This window comes from Pelobates fuscus, chromosome 4 (assembly GCF_036172605.1).
Source record: "Pelobates fuscus isolate aPelFus1 chromosome 4, aPelFus1.pri, whole genome shotgun sequence".
NCBI classification, from domain to species: domain Eukaryota; kingdom Metazoa; phylum Chordata; class Amphibia; order Anura; family Pelobatidae; genus Pelobates; species Pelobates fuscus.
Window position 1 is genome coordinate 85,489,450 of NC_086320.1, and position 16,762 is coordinate 85,506,211.

A 16,762-nucleotide genomic window follows, 5' to 3' on the forward strand; every position below is an offset into this window, starting at 1 on the left:
GAAATTCACTAAACAACAGGAATGTGGGAAGGCCTCCATCTACCTATTCTACATTTCTTTATTTTCTAAATATTTCACAGCTTGCAATAAGACTGCTCTGAACTGGCCAAGGCAGAAAGACCACCACCCTATGATCGATGTGACAGTATTCCTTTAATTTCTTCTAGAGTATCCTGTGTAAATTGTTTTAAAAAATCTGTATTCATGGGGGCGAAACCTCTAGTCTACAAGCCATTTCTAGTTATTTTAACATTTTTATTATGCTATTATAGTGGTAGATTTTCATTTTTTCATTTTCTGCTTTTTCTTTTGTGGCTTTGCCAAAGAACCATTATTTTTAGTCTTTATACGTTTCAATAACTACAGTGAGACCTCACTTGGAGTATTGTACGCAGTACTGGAGACCGTATCTTCAGAAGGAAATTGATACCTTAGAGAGAGTTCAGAGAAGGGCTACTAAACTGGTTCATGGATTGCAGGATAAAACTTACCAGGAAAGGTTAAAGGAACTTAACTTGTATAGCTTGGAGGAAAGACTAGACAAGGGGGATATGATAGAAACATTTAAATACATAAAGGGAATCAACACAGTAAAGGAGGAGACTATATTTAAAAGAAGAAAAACTACCACAACAAGAGGACATAGTCTTAAATTAGAGGGGCAAAGGTTTAAAAATAATATCGGGAAGTATTACTTTACTGAGAGGGTAGTGGATGCATGCAATAGCCTTCCAGCTGAAGTGGTAGAGGTTAACACAGTAAAGGAGTTTAAGCATGCGTGGGATAGGCATAAGGCTATCCTAACTATAAGATAAGGCCAGGGACTAATGAAAGTATTTAGAAAATTGGGCAGACTAGATGGGCTGAATAGTTCTTATCTGCCGTCACATTCTATGTTTCTATGTTTCTATATAATCAATGTACAATAAGCTTGTTACTAAACTGATTCCTTAGGATGATTAAACTATTACCACTGGATGCTTAATTTTTTGGACATGTAAAAATTCGGCATAATAACAAGATTTTTGATACGTACAAAAACAATAATAATTGAGATCTTTGGTGGTACATCTTTTTCTTCAACAATATGTGATGCTCTGTTGAGACAATATGCATTGCAAATGTCTTCAGCTCTGAAGTGTTTAAAGGACATGATACAACGTTAGGTCTTAATGTATATTTTAATGTCTATGGTTGGTATAGTCATAGCACAAAACATTTATGCTTTTAAATGGCTCAATTATTTTTTTAGCGCTGTGTGCATTGCAGGTCAGATTTTTCTTTATCTTTTTGTAAAGCTGACCACGAATCACTGTACCTCTGAAGAGTTCTCATTAATTAGATGTGCTTTCTCAGCTGATCAATAAGGAATGTCAGTTCTGTGATTCAGTATTTAACATTGAGTTAAATATAGCTAGACTATTTTGTCAAAATGAGCAAATCTACTTAGTCACATTTCTAAAGGGCTTGAAATGTCAAAATGTAATGAGCATTCCTGCACAATTATACACATGTGGATATAAATATGACCAATGTTTAAAAAGAAATATAGCTACATTATCGCCCACAATATTAACACAGTCCCCGTCCATTCTAATAACATGATTATTTTTCTTTTCATATTGTGTACATACAATGTTGTTCAAAGATCACCTAGACCTTAAATCACTTAGTAAAAGCTTCAAAGCACGTAAAAAATACAACATTTTATCAGGGACATCAAAGTCCTCTACATTTTACTTTCATCTACCAAACCCCTATATGTGTGTGTAGATAGATAGATAGATAGATAGATAGATAGATAGATAAAAGGTAAAGCAATTTTTATTTTTTACATTTATATTTAAAAAAAAATTAAGCAAATGTTCTTAAATATAAAAAGGTACAACCATTTTTGCTTCATTATCAAGCTATGTATCTTTTTATAAATCCTTTACCAATTATATCTGACATCGATATACATTCTGAATATATATATAAATGAGGAGGTTTAATAAAATTTAAGCGGCTTACTAAATTGCATATAGCAATTCTTACAAGCTCAAGAATTAATTTTATATTATATTTCAGTTGTTCCCACTCAAATCAACATTTTTTTAAATGCATCACAGCAACATCCATTAAGCCACACCACATTTGTATATATGAGAACATTTCTCATTTATTTCCAAGGGTTATCTCCTATTACTACTGTCCTCAGTATTTACCTATTGCTTCAATTTCTCTTAGTCTACATTTGTATATATGATTTTTTTGATGTATGAGTTATTAGTGATGTACTACAAAAAAGAGCTGATATAACAATTGACAATAAGATATTTTAAAATCATGACAGTGGGACATTAAAGGAATGAGCAATGCATTCTTTTTCACTGTTACTTTTTGAGTGTTTCTGACACAAAACACAAAAATAAAAACAAAAAAAAACCCACCAAAACTGCCCGCCCCTCTATAAACAATAAAAAGTAAGGATAAAAATACTAGATCACATTAGTGTATAAGATTGATATACTGGCTGATTTGCATACCATGACCCATTCCCAGAGGATGTTTGGAAAAATAATATTTTTATTGGAAATCCTCGGTTGCAGATGGTTAAAGAACATTGTTTAGACTTGACTCTAATGAAAAAACATAGTCAACAGAGGCAAATTAAAACCATATAATTTTGTAATGTTATCTTTTCTGTAATTGCAGCAATAAAACAGTAGAAAGAATAATTGTGAAACATATGTTTGTGAGTGACATTATCTAGGTGCCTTGACTTCTCCATTGCAGAGATGTGCTCTCCTATTTTTTTTTCCCCCTCCCTATGTGTTGGAATGAAAAACTTGCAGGCCTGGAGTATAATGCTGATTTCAGCAGCTGCTACTTACACATGAAGTCTCCATGGCAACTGTAAGGTTGCCATGCAACCATGTTCTTTTAGGGACAGTGAAAATGCCCAAAGGCTTACTAAAAATACACCGAGAAAAGAGGAAAAAAACATTGTTTTTTTTCCCCTGCTACTTTTAGTGGTTACAAAGAAGTGTGCTGCAAAATTAAATCACAGGTCAGGCAAAACACAAACCTTTAACTGACCTTTAAAACTTGCTTGCCATTGCTTTGAAATTTCAAGCTTTATTCACAAAGATGACTTTCGATCGATCGCAAAATTGGAAGCTTAAACCAGACAGGCCCTGCAGAATGTAAGATGCACTGCTTTGCTATTGGTATTTCCATGAGGTTAAAGGTCAGCTGAAAGTCATCAATGCAGTATCGATCGATGGTGCTGAAAAATGCTTGTGTTTACACCTTCTCAATCTGCAGGACTGCGGAGAGAGCCTATGTGACGGCTGAAGTAGTGCAATAACAGTTTTACAAGAAAGCCATTATACCAAAAAATATATGTATATATTTATTTCACGTTGCTGTAAATCAAAATGATAAAATAATAAATATGAAACATTTTTACTTTCCCTTTTTTGTCTCTTTTTTATAATATTTGATGTTGTATTGCTTGTTTTGTGTGTTTGAAAGCAGTTACTGTAGAATAGAGTACACAGTATAGGCCACATTATAATTAGTTACTTGCCTTCATGATAAAGAAACGCTTTAAAATTAATGAGATTTGTTCAGTAAAAAAACCTTGTGTTGTGTGCTGGGGATGCGGTATATTTTTCTATAACATGACAGCGTGAATCTGGGAGAACATGCTGTGTTGGGGGTAGGGTGCGCAGTAGATCAACTGTAGGTCACGTAAATATTATTTTTGCAGTGTACTTGTCTCTGTTGAAGCAGCATTGGTTGTAAGCAAAAAGAAGCTGTATTGTGACTTGATAGATTTAGCATTCTCATGTTATGTTCATTAAAATGTAATCATTTTTATTTTCAGCACAAAAATGAAAGTTGCATGTTTGTATTGAGGTTAATAATGATGATGGATTAAACCGAAGACATAAATCTGTAATGATGTGTACACTATATCAGGAGTGAAAATGCGATAGTTGTTACCCTGCCGTCAAAATAAAATTAATCAGAAGCATTTTAAGCCTGCATAGAATAACATAAGGGACGAGATGAGAGTGACTTCCATGTGGTCATGTTTAATTAAGAATTTCTGTAAATGAAACATTGAAAATATATACTTTTTTTAAATTACACAAATTAAAATTCCTGCAGGCAGATAATGAAATCCTTGTGTCCCACATATCACACTGCTTACATTTTTTGTTGTACTTCCATCATGTTTAAGCATAAGTTGTCAATTCTTGACTTACTTTGAAGAGCAAGTTGCATGTTTGAACAAGAGCCCTTCCTATCAAGTAAAATCAATGGAAGAAGGAAAACAAATCTGTCAGTGTGGGTGGGTGTGCGGCGTGAACCACTGGGCTCTTTAATTCGAGACCTTTAGCTATCATAAAATGAAGTAAAACAAGGAAAAATAGCTTCGTAGGAAATTGCAGGGCTCACAAATTACAAACCCACTGCTCAATGAGCTATATTTATCAAGAATACAAATCTCTAGATCTGGACTATTCAAATATATGATTTCCTGGTATTGGTGAAGTACAACTCCCATGACCCTTTTCAAGACAGACACAGCCCAGCCTCTCAGTGGCATGGTTGCTGACATTTGCCTGTACTTGTCAGATTAAGTTTATATATCAGCATCTCATTACTGTGTCAAATGCTGCTTTAAATTTCGAGTGCAGTATAATTATTGATAAAACTTTTAAAACACCTAAATAACGTCAAGTATGTTTCTTAGAGTAAAACTAGCATTAAATTCTGTAGCCTGGTCTTTGGGAGTAAACTAAATCGGTTATTCCCTTCAGTGTACTGGTATAATTCACAGAAATGAACACTGCCTTGTGACATATCAGTCGTAATCCATCTTCCAAGACAGTCTAGTCCCCAAATATTATGCCGGTATTTCTTAAAGTCAGAAACAGAGTGTGTATGACATGATGTGCACAAGCAGAGACTCCATTAGCTTTTTAGCCTAACTGATATTATGGAAAATACTGTACTCAGGAAGTCCAAATACTTCCCCAGCTCATGATTTTAAGAGCTTATGAACTGAGATTAAACACATGCTAATACTATAGCTTGCACCATATCAGAAATGATCACAGTAATGGTATAATGGCTTTAGCCCACTGATGGCATATATTGCCAACATATAATTGAGAAAGTTCATATAGAAGTGTAAAAGTTGTTGGTTTGTTGTCATTTGGTTAAAATATAATCATAGCTGTGTTTACCTTCTAGCCAAGCTATGTGGTCTAGTGGTATAGTGAATTGTTGTCAATTATGTATTCACTTTTATTTCCAAATCAACTGTTTTGCAGGTCAATTATTAACTCACCATAACGCAATGTTTATTCGATAGACATCGTTACATATCTATGGGTACCCTGTTTTGTGTTGCACATTCAAAGTTCAGCATCGCACTCACGCTTTGTCCGAACACCTTATTCCGATGTTTGGCTTATTACTTGATATAAAATGATTAATAATATTTTAGAATTATATACACAAAACATTCCCACTGAAGTCTTCCTTTGCAGATTTTATCTTGGTAGTTAACCATTTTGAAATGTATCTTATATCTTGTAAAGAAAAATAGTAATGGCAAAACAAAAAAAAATCTCTGTTTCTTCTGGAAAATCAGAGATCTCTCTACAAAACTGTATCGAATGGTAAGCCTAAGACAGACATACTAACTGTGCATAGTTCTAAGGACCTTGTCATTTGAAAAAGATGAATTCACTGGAGAAACGTTAAAATAAAAAAGCTATTAGAATGGTGCAAGGTCTGAATAATAATATATATCAAGAGATGTGGAAATACCCTCAATATATGTAGCTTCACGCCAAGAGGAGGCAGGACTGACATGAAGAATCCCAGGGGATTTAGCATTGTGGAAGCGGGTGACAACTTTCAACGGAGAGCGGGTAGCTAGAACAATAAGACATGACCTGTAGATGAAGGGAGGAAACTTTAGGGGTTACAACAAGGATTTCTTTTTAGTACACCCTCATCTTATTAACAGGTTGACAGCTAACATTGAACATACTAAGCTAGCCTCAAACACAGCTAAATGTATTCATAAAATTATAGATTAAGTTGATTTTTTTTTTGTAGAAATATTTTGATATTACTAAAAAGTATGCATTTTTTAAAAACTATTTTAATTTTAAATGGTATCACCATATAATAAATTGTGACAAATACGATGAATTGCTAAGATACAATGCATGGGATTAGCGGTTTGAAATAAGCATCTGTATTAGTTTATTAAGGGTTCATCGTGCCAGTGTTTTCATAACAATTACTATACCAATATGAGATGGAAAAAATAAAAACAGAAGGTTTGAAAGTAGCATCACATCATTTACACCATAGGAATCTTTGTATTACATAATAGGTAGAAATATTGGTTGCTAAACACTTAGGTCTATCAAATACAGTCTTTCGCACACCTCTGTTTCTGCTGCTGAAGGATAAAAAACCCAGTTTGAAGTGGTTAGTTGAAACTGGTTTCGCAGAATTTGTGTATAGAGATCAACAATACAGCTGCATTTTTGGGTCACTAATTCATTGTACAGAATGAACATGATATATGTTGTACTGTTCGCAACATAGTGATTACTAAAATTCATAGGAGATACACAATAATCAATTCACATTAAAATTACAAATCAATGGCGATTGTTTTATGATTCTACCAATAAGTTCAATATCAATGTGTTTTTAATTGTAGCCTCAAGAATTTCACTTGTATTTGTGTTAAAGAAGCTAATATGATATTGAACAACAATGTTCAAATCTGTTCATGCATGAGGTTTTAATTAATAACTAATTAAACTTTGTGCAGCATACAGATTTAGCATGATACAGCAGTAGCCCAATAGAATACCACTGACGTATTTTAAATTTAGGGTAATAGTGGCTCTTTGGCACTTAGCCCTCTCCCCCCCTCCCCCCCCCAAGATCTCAATTTTTTTTTATGGATATATGTGAATCACAGTAATTCACAGCAATATAATCCCGAGTAAACTGACTTTGCATTATAGTAAATGTATTTACAAAATTAGTCTGTGAATAACAATAGGATTTTTTTTCAGATCTACCTTTGCAAACTATAATTATTTTAATAGGAATACTGAGAGTGATGCTTAGACTCTGTTTTGTGAATACAAAGCAATACTGGTCCACACAGTTCAAAAACAGAGTAGTCAATGATAGCTTTCGTTCTTTTTCCCTGCTGGCTATTCCACTTTGGATGTTTACCAATCACTCCTTAAAGACACAACATGTGTAAATATATATCTGTAGCATCAAATCATACCCGAAGAGAGCCATAGTGACCAATATTGAAGGGTTACAGAAACTGACAGCATCAAGGTGCACTCAGAGGAGCAAACTGTTATTAGATACTTAAAGCGATGCAAAAATGTTTATCTTGTTTTTCTAAACTAAAATATTTTTCATGAAAACATTTCAGTGTAAATTCTATGAATAATTCATATATAGTTTATATGGAAAATTTAATTAAGGGTTGAATTAGTACCAAACATGACTTTAATCAACCTGTCTTTAAGAAGTCAGGATAGAACATGCAGAACACTTAAGGGATCTGTGAACTGAATTATGATACATATGAAACAAATTTGGAAAACACTAATGAGAGATTATTTTTTGCAAGGTTATATAATCCACCTAAGCACATTTAACCCATCAAGTAAAAAGATTATAGTTTTAAAAGCAATATATATTTTTTTCTTTGAAAAAGCAAGATCATCTGTATACTGTGTATATTTCAATGAGATAAATTCTAAAGCACCAATCCATTTTGTTAGGTTGCTCTTTTTTCCTTTTTCAATATTCCGCTATTATTGCCTGTTACTAAGGCAACCACTGTTGTGATCTTATAGGTTAGAATCAAAGGGCATTTAGCGTTCCTTTGAGAAATGTGTTCTGTTTCATAATGTAACACACCTCTTAATTATATTTCACTGGTAACCATATGCCCAGTGAAATGTATATTATATGAATGAATTTGAAAAATTGAAAAACAATCAAAATAAAATATTATTTAGCTGCTTTGATTGTTGTCTGACATCCTTGCAAGTTTGTTGTTAAAAGGACATGCCAATCATCTTGAGTGTAAAAATTTGTTATCTTAGTTTTGTTTTTTTTCGTATGGAGCCAGATGCGTGGTTTTCACATTAAGTGCAAACATTTCTTACATCTTATCTTCACTGGCTTTTTTCTCTGTTTTGATACAAGCACGTAGTTATACTAGAAATGAAAACTGCAAATTTATTTTTTTCCCAGAAACCTTTGTTACTGACTTGCAAAAGAAATCAGCTTCAATTGACTCATACATGCATTGCAGAAGTAAATGCTAGATCTGCAAGTAAATGAACACTAGAGTGTGTTTAAATTTACCTGTATGAGTGCTAATTGCTCATTTTTGTTTTTGCTCTCTATAAGAGATTGTGTGTGTAAAATGGGCTTGTCCTTCCTTCGAAAGTAATGAAAGACCCAAGAATGCTGAGAGAAATGAGATAATGACGTCGGCAAGTGGCTTGTTATTGGAGGATGATACAATATCTCAGAAAATGAGCAGAAGAAGGACATTGAGATGGATAGATTGATGCATGGAGAGATGGATGGAGGGATAGACAGATAGATAGATAATTACTTAATTAAAAAAATTATGTACACTTTTCAATCTATAATGTACAAAGTGAAAAGGTTGATTAAAAATTAACCCAGGTGTGCTTTTAAGGGTTAAGGATATGGTTTTCGGAAAAGGTATCACACTGGTGAAACTCATAGAGGTCCACACAGTGAAAACCAGGCAGATGGCAAGATAGAGAGGAAGCAACAGTCGACTAAGAAAGATGCACATGTTTATGGAATTGCAAAACTTTTAAATATAGAGTGAGTTGATTACAAAAAAAGAAATCTAGTTCAGAACATGCCAAATTGTTCAGCTGCATGCTTGGACATTTTCCAAAGCAGTCGTGCGCCATCCTTGTTTGTCTACTAGCACAGCTTAGATTGGCAAATGCCCATACCATTTGAAGAGGGCAGGCGTATGACTGGATGATTGCCAGAAGTGTGTGGGAAACATGCCACTACTGGACTCCATAGCCAAACAGGAATGAGGAGCACAAAGGCATTCGACAATCTGAATGTTCCTTTGAAACAAGAAAGAGATGCCAGGCAGCATTTAATGAGAGTCTGCATTGTTATAAAGTCCTCAACATCAAGTGGGCTGGTAGGCTCATTAACCTGACTGCAGCTAATAAAAAGGCACATGCACAAGATTTTTAGGATAGAATGGTGAATTGTGCTAGAACGCATTTCTCTCTTTTATAATGAACTATGGGCAAACAGTACTATCAACACCATAATGAAAACCGGTTCACTGATCGCTCAGTGTAACTGTGCTGTACCGTCCCTTGAGACTAGCTCAAGTTGATTTTACTGACTTTCTTATCTCGTTGATAATAAGTGCCTTTATATTGAACATGGTTATCCTAAGACACACAATTGCTGTAAAAAAAAAAAAAAAAAAAAACTGAAACATCTGATAAGCAAATTTGTGATTTCATTAACTTATGAAAATAAAAAAAAACATATCCTGTTACTTCACAAGTGAGTGTGTTAGTATGAAATAAAACACAGTTATAAACAAACTCGAATAAATGAAATGCATTTTGTGCACTTTTGCTTTACCGCATTAAAATATTAGTAGTCGATTTTTACTGGAATGTCATTATACATGAAAAATTGAATCTAAATATTAAATATGATCTGCACAATTATAATACTAGACAAATTAATTATTGTTTTTTTTCATTTGATCAAGATGATAACGAATAAGGGATAAAGGTGAAAAAGATAATGAAAGAACTTAATTTCTGCCTCTATAGACTGTATGAAATACAGTGCAATGCTTTCTTACTACTGAATCATTGACTTTCTAGCACATAAGGTGGTTGACTGTGTAGTAAAATTCTGTCTTATTGTGATGACCTGAGGTTTAATATAACTGCACTATTTATTTTCACCACTGCTTACTTCACACATGAACACTGAAATGTTTGCATACATTTAAGATATTCCCTACTGACTGCTGTAAAAACGTGTTAGAATTTTATAAAGACAATGTCATGTATTTGAAAGGCTTGCATTGCTTGATAGTAGTGGTGCTAAAATGGCAATATAGTTATGAAAAATATTAAGAAAATAAATCAAGGATAGATAAAAAAATGAACAAAATATAGGGATTCATTTCATTCACATCATCTTTCCACTTAGTTCTAAGCCATAAAACAATAAGGACTATATTAGTGACATTAATATAGATTAACTTATTTATTGCCCACATATAAATCTAGATTAGGACCCACCTATTTTGGAGTAATTTCATGCTATGGCATTCTTGGCACAACATGACCATATGTCGTTCCACAAACCTCATGTGTTTTGCTTGATATATCATATATATTTGTCTGTGCTGACATTTGCATTTCTTTTATATATGTTTTAATTCTTCCAAAGACTGTTAACATCTCTATATATATGTTTGTATAAAGACATATTCTCTCTCTCTCTCTTTCTATATATATGTATGCACACACTAAAATACATTCCACCCACACCCACGTGCACACACACAACACACTCTTATCAATCAAAGATTTGATATATTTGTAAGATAGCTCAAGTTAAAAGACCAACCATATAAAACAACCATATAAACAATGTATAATATTCATTTTATTCCATTATTTGAAATACAGAGAGGTTAGGGAGAAAACATTTTTTTATATAATGGAGCAAAATAAACATGTTTAAACCATCATTTACAGAAGGGTTAAATTGTATTCAGTGTTACTAGGTGGCTGAAGAGAAGAACCCCACTCATCTGACACAAATCGGAAGCTCTGCTCTATGTGTTTCTAAAATATTTATTTTTTTCTCACTGGGTTGCATTTGTGGTGGTTCATCGAAGAATAGTTTATTTTTGCTGGAAACAATATTTTTTGTAATTTATCAATACTTAGTTTCTTATAATTTACCTGGAAATGCTTGGAAATGATAAAAAATTAAATAAAAAAAAATCAAAAAAAAATCAAATAAGCAAAAAATACACAACAGGACTAACAGTTATTAGATGTCTATTTACTACTCTAAATGGCCCCACACTGAACAAGGTAAAACCAAACGATGCAGTACAGAGCCATAGGAGAGCAAAATCCAGAAACTGTCCACACTAAGGCTTCCAGAAAACAGAAATCCAGACCTGGATGCTCTATATGCACTATCATAAAACATGGAGGGTCATGTCTGACCCCTTGTAAATAAAAATCAGTTAGGTATACCACCCAACAAAAAAACGCAAGAGGGATGTAAAGAAAATAAACTGTAGAAGGTTGCAAGAAAGTTGGAATAATATAAATTTTTTATATTAAATGTAAAATATGTGGCACACAAAAATAGGAGAGCACAAACCCAAAGGTACAAAACCAGAATATTTAGTTTGGGACCTTCAACACTCGTTCACTTGACGGTTTGGCTCACTCGAATATCAACCGTGAAAAATATTCAAGGAAACAATTCAGATGAACCATAAAGGATGCAATAATGGGCCAATCAGTGTACTGTAAAATATGTACATAATATACATTTTATATACATATATTGCAGTGCACTGATAGTATTTTCCACCATTTGGTTTACAGACCAAGTGAGAGAGAAAAGAGGAGGTGCAGTAAAAAGGAAAAAAAAATCTACATTGATATAGTAAACATATTTATATATATATATATATATATATATATATATATATATATATATATATATATACATTCCAAGGGGCCCTTGCACTCATAAGCTCTTAAATAAAGTGGCCGGGTGCTTGCAGTCAGGGGAAAGCAATACACACAGTATAGAGGGATGACCAGCACTCACGAACTTCTGAAGTTAAAAGGTGTAGTCTTTATTGAAGATTCATTAAAACAGGACCGACATTTCAGTCCCTGTTCGGGACTTTCATCAGGATCAGGTACCTGAACTATATATATAAATGTAGATTATTTTTACACGGTTCCTACTTTTTTTTCCCTTTATTGGTCACTAATGACTTGATCTGTCAATAAAATCCTGTTGTATATTGGCTGTTTCATTGCTTCAATCATTTCTGCCATTGCAAACCTCTGAATACCGAATCAAACTGACATGTTTTGCCATTGTGCTAGTTGTCTGCTCAGTTATACGTCTCCTTTTACTGTCTGGATACCAAGTTTCAGGTAGGAGGTGGGAGCTATAGTTACTCCACATTTAATATAGTTGCTTGATCTGCTTTCTTGTTTTTTTAATTTAAACTCTGTCCACACTAGCCACTGTGAGAGGCAGATTTTGGGCACTAAAATGCAAACTGGGGACCTCAAAGCCCATAGCCACCTCCTCCAAGTTAAATAATCCCTAACTACACCACTCATCATGATAATAGAGAAAGGGGTACAATAAATCATACCTTCAGAATTTTTCTTTCTTGTAAAATCTATTTTCTTTAGCTTCAAAACAATGCTTAAAGAATACAAACATATATAAACATGTTCCCCTACTTATTAAGTTCATTCCCCCCATGTTTTACTTACCTTACATTCTGTGGCATGCTCTCCTTGCAGCTGCTCCATCTTTTGGCTGAGTTCATCAATGTTGATGATCACAGCCAATCCAATGCTTCTTCTTAGGGAACCAAACAAATGCTCAACAGTTTAAATCAGTTAGATACAGAGGCACATCCACATCTGTTGTCCAGGTCACTAGAGAAATGTTAACCCTAAATTGAAAACATTGTTGTTCTTAAAAAATATTATTTTTTTCAGTTCCAGGGTTAAAATGAAAAGGACACCCAGACCGCTTCACCAAAGTCCATTAGTGAAGGGTGTATAACGGATAATAGCAGTGGGGGTTGATTTTTTTATTATAATTGTATACTAGCAGCCCCCATGCCCCACATATAAATGGGGGAACTTCTCCACCCTACATAATTGAAATCATGTCCCTACCGGATACACATGGGTGGAAGCAGGATGGACCAACGCCAGGATCCTCTGGTAATTTCCATGAGAATAGGACCTGTATAGTAACAGGGTAGCAATAGTTTAACCATGTTCTACCAAGACTCAAAATTTTTTTTTTTCCCCAGCTATTTATAAAAGTTACTTGCCATGTTAAGCATGCAAGACAATTATTTTCATTCAAAGTAAGTCTGCAGTATTTCATGTGTTAGCAAGGGGGAATATGAAAATACAGGTGTGTATATGCATACCTTACCTCTCTCCATGTCATTGGCATTATCTGCCACTTATTTTCACTTATCTTTCTTGCCTCCTTCCTCTACATTTCATCAGATTATTCACCTTCCATAATGGCACTACCCCATTTATCCCTCCCTAGTAATGTCAATAACCCACATACCATCACAGAATCAGATTTTTGCAAATTTACCAATCCACCTTTCGCACGGCAAGTAGCTCCATCCACCCTCCCTACACCAAGTAACCTGATTTCTATTGAAAGTGACTTAATCTCTACTCCTAACACACCTAGACCTTCCCCTTCATATTATTTTACTTTTTTATTGTCAAGTCCTATTCCAACTCTTTACATCTTATATCGGCTTCATGAATTCATGTTGCATGATGTGACATTATATTTCACATTGTGAGCCACACAGAGCAATTACACGGGTACTGAATTAGCTTTCTTTACAGTCATTGGCTCTGGTACTACAGCCTCCATGGAACAGAAAACCTTTCATGTCATCCCTCTTTAGAGACACAGAAGAAAGGAAGAGGTCCAGGCACTGCAAGACTTAGGCAATTTAATGGAACTATAGTGTCCAGCAGCAACATTTAAAAAAAAACAAAAAATCTTAGCTTTAGAGTGCCTGGATCTTTTCCTTTCATCTGTGACTGCAAAGTACCTTTTGGACCTTGGTGCTGGTCCCAGGCTTTTTTTCTATGGATTGAGTGCAGTTCCTTACTTGGCTTTTGGCCCGTCTTTACAGAGGCTACATATGACAGGTAGCCATGGGAGAAAAATATATATTTTTTAATTTTGGGGTTGATGTAATGGTTAGTTAAAGTGGATAACCCCAGCATGTATTTATTAACATTAACATAGAAACATAGAAACATAGAATGTGACGGCAGATAAGAACCATTCGGCCCATCTAGTCTGCCCAATTTTCTAAATACTTTCATTAGTCTCTTATAGTTAGGATAGCCTTATGCCTATCCCACACATGCTTAAACTCCTTTACTGTGTTAACCTCTACCACTTCAGCTGGAAGGCTATTCCATGCATCCACTACCCTCTCAGTAAAGTAATAATTCCTGATATTATTTTTAAACCTTTGTCTCTCTAATTTAAGACTATGTCCTCTTGTTGTGGTAGTTTTTTTTCTTTTAAATATAGTCTCCTCCTTTACTGTGATTCCCTTTATGTATTTAAATGTTTCTATCATATCCCCCCTGTCTCGTCTTTCCTCCAAGCTATACAAGTTAAGTTCCTTTAACCTTTCCTGGTAAGTTTTATCCTGCAATCCATGAACCAGTTTAGTAGCCCTTCTCTGAACTCTCTCTAAGGTATCAATATCCTTCTAAAGATACGGTCTCCAGTACTGCGTACAATACTCCAAGTGAGGTCTCACCAGTGTTCTGTACAATGGCATGAGCACTTCCCTCTTTCTACTGCTAATACCTCTCCCTATACAACCAAGCATTCTGCTAGCATTTCCTGCTGCTCTATTACATTGTCTGCCTACCTTTAAGTCATCAGAAATAATCACCCCTAAATCCCTTTCATCAGATGTTGAGGTTAGGACTCTATCAAATATTCTGTACTCTGCCCTTGGGTTTTACGTCCAAGATGCATTATCTTGCACTTATCCACAATAAATGTCAGTTGCCACAACTCTGACCATTTTTTTAGTTTACCTAAATCATTAGCCATTTGGCTTATCCCTCCTGGAACATCAACCCTGTTACATATCTTAGTATCATCAGCAAAAATACATACCTTACCATCAAGACCTTCTGCAATATCACTAATAAAAATATTAAAGAGAATGGGTCCAAGTACAGATCCCTGAGGTACCCCACTGGTGGCAAGCCCAAGCTTCGAATATACTCCATTGACTACAACCCTCTGTTGCCTGTCACTCAGCCACTGCCTTACCCATTCAACAATATTGGAATCCAAACTTAAAGATTGCAGTTTATTGATAAGCCTTTTATGTGCAACAGTGTCAAAAGCCTTACTGAAATCTAGGTAAGCAATGTCTACTGCACCACCCTGATCTATAATTTTAGTTACCCAATCAAAAAAATCTATAAGATTAGTTTGGCATGATCTCCCTGAAGTAAACCCAGGGCCGGTGCTAGGATTTTTAGTTACACAGGCGAAGATGCATTTTGGCGCCCCCAACCCTCATTAAAAAAAAAAAAAATGCATCTTCACCTGTGTGTCTTTCCTCCCAAGCCACAGGCCCACAGGCATCATTTTTCAGTCACACAGTCAAAGTCATACAGGTACACTGTCATACAAAGACAGAAATAATCATACAGAGACATACAGACACATACAGTCAGAGACATACAAGCAGAGATATACATGCATACAGAGACATGCAGGCATATAAAGACATACATGCATACAGAGGCATACCATCATACAGACACATACATACAGACAGGCATACAGAAACATACATACAAAGACATTCAGGCACATACATACAGACATACAGGCATAAAGAAACATACATGCAGAGGCATACCGTCATACAGACACATACAGAGGCATACCGTCATACAGACACATACATACAGAAACATGCATACAAAGACATACAGGCATACAGAGACACACACATATGTACATATAGAGACATAAAGGCATACAGTTACATACATGCATACAGAGACATATATACAGACATTCAGAGACAAACATACATCCAGTTACATACATGCATACAGAGACATACAGAAACATACGTACAAGACATACAGACACATACATACATACAGAGGCATACTGTCATACAGATACATACATACAGACAGGCTTACAGAAAAATACATACTCACACACACACACAAACTCACAGACACATACTCGAACACACACACACTGACAGACACACATACTCACATGCACACACACACTGACAGACACACACACACACACACACACACACTGACAGACACACACACACACACACACTGACAGACACACACACACACACACACACACTCACTGACACACACACACACACACACACACACTGACACACACACACACACACACACACACACTCACTGACAGACACACACACACACACTCACTGACAGACACACAACACACACACTCACTGACAGACACACTCACACTCACATGCACACACACATACACACACAGTAATTAATTATCTAAATTAAATTTAAATTCCCCACCCAGCCTCCCTACCTGGAGTGCTGGCGTGGGTCTTTCATTGGTGGTCCAGTGGGGCTGCTGGGAGGCGTGCGGCTGACTGGATTAGGAGGCGGCGAGGGAGCTCTCTGATCTCTCTGACCGGCTCCCTCGCAGGCTGTTTTCTGATGCCGCGGGAGCCGGAATATGACGTCATATTTCGGCTCCCGCGGCATCAGCAAAAGGCGCGCGAGGGAGCCGGTCAGAG